Here is a 4,978-nt window from a genome sequence, read left to right on the forward strand (position 1 = left end):
CCCTAAATTCTACAGAGCCATACCAGTTGCCACGGAGTTGAGTCTAACTCATGGTGACCCATGTGTGTCAGAGTAGAACTGTGCTCCACAGCGTTTTCAAAGGCTGAGTTGTCAGAAGTGGATTGCCAGGCCTTTCTTCCAAGGCAACTCTGGGTGGACTGGATCCAACCTTTTGGTCAGTATTCAAGACTGTTAACCATTTGCACCACCCTGGGACTCTCTGCAGAGTAGGGAAGTGTTAATGGCTGATCTCCAATAACCTCCCCATCTTTGGCTGCTATAAGTCTGAAGTTGCACTTCTGTGCACATTTATCATTCTGTCCACACCCACTAACTTCCTGTTGAGGTTTACCCTGTTTTTCCACTTATTCTTTCCAGAGCGAGGAACCCTGGAGATCAGACTCTCCCAGGCCAGTGTCTGGCACTTATGGCTCAAGTGTTGCTTCTGCCACTGCTGGTGCTGCTACTGTTCAAGCTGTGGGAAGGTAAGGGGGTCAGAAAAGGAGCCCAGGTAGTGCAACAGTTAAGTGCTTGGCTGCTAACTGGAAGGCTGGCTGTTCAAACCACCCAGTGGGAGAAAAGACCTGATGATCTGCTCCCATAAAGACTACAGCCAAGAAAACCCTATGGGGCAGTTCTACTCTGTCCCATAGGGTCGCTATGAGGAGCTCTGGTGCCATGACAGTTAAGCACTCATCCGCTAACCAAAAAGTTGGGGGTTCAAACCCACTCAGCAGCTCTGTGGGAGAAAAGACCTGGTGATCTGCTCCCATAAAGATTAACCCTATGGGGCAGTTCTACTCTGTCACATGGACTCCCTATAAGTTGAAATCAACTCCACAGCACCCAACAAGAAGAAGGGGATCAGAGGCTAGTGGGGTCCAGGGTGGAGTCTGGACAGTCTGAGTCTGAGTCTCTCTCTCTCTCCAGGGGCTTTGTCTCAGGATCCTGACTATACCATTGAAATGCCGGAGTCGGTGACAGTGCAGGAGGGCCTGTGTGTCCTTGTGCCCTGCACCGTCTCCTACCCCAAGTACTGTTGGATTAACTCGGACCCAGCTTATGGCTATTGGTACAAGGTTGATGCCGCTACTGGACAGAATGTCCTGGTGGCTACAAACAACGGCAAGCAAAAAGTGCAGGAGGAGACCCTGGACAGATTCCAACTCTTTGGGAACCCCCAGAGTTATGGCTGCTCCCTGAACATCAGAAATGTACATACGGGGGACGGGGGGGCATACATCTTTCAAGCGGAGAGAGGTGATTACATGAAATACAGTTTCAAAAAGAAGGTGTTCCTGCAGGTGACAGGTAGGATAAAGACCCAGAAGAATGGGGCATTTTCTCATCCAGGGTTGGGGGAGGCATTCAGGACCCTGGGAGTTAAGGGAGATAAGTGAAGGCAACCTCTCTCTCTCTTCCTCAGCTCTGACCCAGAAACCTGAGATCTACATCCCAAAGACACTGGTGTCCAGCCGCCCTGGGAACTTGAACTGCACTGTTCCATGGGCTTATGAGAAAGGGAAGCACCTCAAATTCTTCTGGACAGGAGCTGCCATCAATTTTCTGGCTCCTAAGATTCGCAGTTCCTCGGTGCTCACACTCATCCCACGGCCACAAGACCTCAACACCAACCTCACCTGTTAGGTGACTCTACCTGGAGTAGGTGTGTCCATAGAGAGGACTGTCCAGCTCGATGTCTTCTGTAAGTGCTGGGTCAGGATGCCTGGGTCCCTGAGGGCACTGGAGCCTCAAAGGGGCCAGAGTCTGGAATCCTTGATGTTTTTGACCTATAGCCCAGGCTGGGGAGGGCCTCAGATCACCACACACCACCCCTTCCCAGGTTCTGTTCCTCTTGGGGGAAAAAAGCCAAGGTCCACAAAGTACCCAATGACTGAAGTAGAAACTATTACATTTTTCTATCACAGATGCTGCACAGTTTGTGACCATCAACGCTTCCTTGGGAAACTACAGAGGTAGGAATGAGCTGTCTTTCTTAGGGGCTGGGATGTGACCAAGAATGGGGTCTGTTTCAGCTTAGGGAAGGGGAGTTATATCAGAATTAAAATAAGATGAAGTTTAAATCTGACTGAAGAGGCCCCCTACAGGTCTCATTCTCCTCTTTCCCCTAAATCAGACCTGTCTTCCTCCACTCCCCCCATACAACTCTGTCCAGCTCACTAAACCAGTAAAACCAGTTGCCGTCTAGTCCCCATGTGTGTCAGAGTAGAACTGTGCCTTTTTAGAAGCAGATTGCCAGACATTTCTTCCAAGATGCCTCTGTGTGACTTCGAACTACCAACCTTTCAGTTAGTAGACAAGCACTTAACTGTGCCACACAGGGACTCCAGTCTCCAGCTCACTGTTACCACCTTATTGTCAAATTCATTGCCAAATTTGACTGCCACGCCTCTCTCTCCTCTCCATCTGTCTCCCTTTCTCTCCATCTCTCTCTCTTTCTGTCTCTTTAATATTTTTCAATGAGGTGAAATACTCATCAAATAAAATTAGCCGTTTTAAAGTGAACAATTCCTTGGTATTTAATGCATTCACAATGTTGTGCAGCCACCACCTCTCAAAATATTTACATCACCCAAAAAGAAAGTGCGTACCCATCAAGCAGTTTTTCCTCATAGCCCCTTCTTCCCCAGCCAGGGCAACTACAAATCTGCTTTCTGTCTCTATAGATTTAACCATTCTGGACATTTAATATAAATGAAATTATATCGTATTTGCCCTTTTGAGTCTGGCTTCTTTCACATAGCATGTCACCTCTCTCTTGGTCTTCTATACCTTGTCCCTCCCTGGCCAAGTTGTTTCAATCCCCACCCATCAGCCCAAGTACGGGTGGTCCCAGCTGTGCCCTGGGCCACCCTTTCGCCCTCTGCTTTCACCCTAGGTGAGCTTATCCATTCCTCTGGCTTCACTTTGAGTTCCACCCTGATATCTCCCCCATCTTTCTCTCCTGAGCCCCAAATCTCTGGCCATGGCACCTCCATCCCCACAGTTACCCTAACAGAATTCTGTGACTTACTCCAGGTTCCTCCTTTTCTCACTCTTCCTGGTGATCTGCTCCTGTAAACGTGACAGCCTAGGAAACCTTACAGGGCACCTGCTCTGTGACATGGGGTTACCATGAGTAGGAATCTACTCGACAGCATCTTGGCACCTAACAACAACTACTGCATGAGTCACCAAGTCCTGCAAACTTCGCTTCCTGTTGTTGTTGTTAGGTGCCATTGAGTTGGTTTTGACTCATAGCGACCCTATGTACAAGGAATGAAACACTGACTGATCCTGTGCCATCCTCACAATTGTTACGCTTCAGCCCATTATTGCAGCCACTGTGTCAATCCATCTCTTTGCAGGTCTTCCTTTTTTTCACTGACCCTCTACTTTACCAAGCATGGTGTCCTTCTCCAGAGGCTGATCCCTCCTGTGATTTGGGCAGCAAGATGGCAGCCATACAGGTGTACTGGGGAGGGAAAATTCTAGAAGGCAGCTATGAAGCAGTAGGTGACGTGGTTCTTGTCTGACTTCTGACTTCAGAATAGGGTCTGGGTGATGATTTTCCTTCTGATTCCTTCTGTTGTTGCATCCTCTGCTGAGGTCATTTAGTGGTCACAGCTGGCCCTTCTGCACATGCCACAGTAGGCCTAATCTGGCTTGGGCTAGTTTAAGGACTAGTGGAAATTTACTGGCATTTGTTGGGTCAGGTTACAGAGTCCTCTGTATCTGAGCATAAGTGTCATTAGTCACGTGTTCTCTGTTTCTATTTGGGTGGGAGGTGAAGGAGTGACTGCCCTCTCACCTCCATCATCCCTGTCCCTTCTATCTCTCTCTCTGTCACCCCACCTAGTCACTGCCCTCACTCCTGGACCCGCCCACTCACCACCCTCACTCCAAGACCCACCCACTCACCCCATTCCCTCCAGGCCGGTTTGCTTGTTCCCTCACTGAGCCTCTGCCCTCTCTCTCTCTCCCCAGCTCTGAAGACCTTGGGTAATGGCACACTGCTACCTGTCCTGGAGGGTCAGTCCCTGCTTCTGGAATGCATGGCTGATGGCAATCCCCCTGCCATGCTGAGCTGAGCCTATGAAGGAAAATCCCTGAACACCTTCCGGTTCCCAGCGCCCAGGGTCCTGAAGCTGCCCCAAGTAAAAGCTGAAAATGAAAGGGAATTCACCTGCCTGGCTCAGAACTCTGTGGGCTCCCAGCACACTTCTTTGAGCCTCTCTGTGTATAGTGAGTTGCTGGGCATGTGTTGAGGGCAAGCAACCTGGTCAGGGGTTTGTTTGGTCAGTGGGAGGGCTGGAGGACAGGAGACAGAGCCTCACCTCCCTTTTCCTCCTCCAGGAAAACCCTCCTCCAGCAGTTCTGTGTCTGTGAAATATGAGGGGTCCTGGCCCCTGTTGGGGCCTGGCTTCCTCCTCACCTGGCTTCATCGGGATCTACTACACCAGGTGAGCATACCTGCCCTTCTCCAGGGAACCCCAGTGATGGGCCTCAAATTCGTGAAGTTAGAATTAAGGTAACCAATTCTGACTTGGGACTTGGGTTTCTCAGCAGGTGTGGAGGCCCCTAGCAGAGCAGAGCTGACTGAGCACGCCCCCTTCTCAAGACAGGACCGAGGTATGGATATGGAAACCAGACAGACAGACGTGGGGACATCACAATCAGCTTCTCCCTGGAAACACTCAGCCCACACCAGTTTCCAGTGGGAAGACAGGGCTCCTGTGAACAGGCAAATGGCCTTTGTTATCACGCCAAAGAGATCCTGGGACAATGTCTGCTGAAGCAGGGTGGATCATAATCCCATTTGAGTGGAGTCTTATAAAATAGAAGAACAGACACAGAGACAGGTGTAGACAGAAGAAGGAGAGCCAGGTGATAATGAAGGCCAACACAGCTGCAAGCCAAGGAAAGCCCAGGATTGCTGGGATCCGTTATAAGTTAGGACAGAAGTAAGGAATAGTTT

General features: G+C 49.9%; 1 long non-coding RNA gene across 1 annotated transcript; it reads left to right on the forward strand.

Annotated features, from left to right (window-relative positions):
* The first annotated feature begins 894 nt into the window (after nucleotides 1–894).
* On the forward strand, nucleotides 895–4,466 carry LOC135231944 (uncharacterized). Its single transcript, XR_010322538.1, has 4 exons — nucleotides 895–1,705; nucleotides 1,929–1,976; nucleotides 3,988–4,245; nucleotides 4,357–4,466. It is a non-coding gene; the product is annotated as an uncharacterized LOC135231944 (long non-coding RNA).
* The last annotated feature ends 512 nt before the right edge of the window (nucleotides 4,467–4,978 follow it).

This window comes from Loxodonta africana, chromosome 7, assembly GCF_030014295.1.
Source record: "Loxodonta africana isolate mLoxAfr1 chromosome 7, mLoxAfr1.hap2, whole genome shotgun sequence".
NCBI lineage: Eukaryota > Metazoa > Chordata > Mammalia > Proboscidea > Elephantidae > Loxodonta > Loxodonta africana.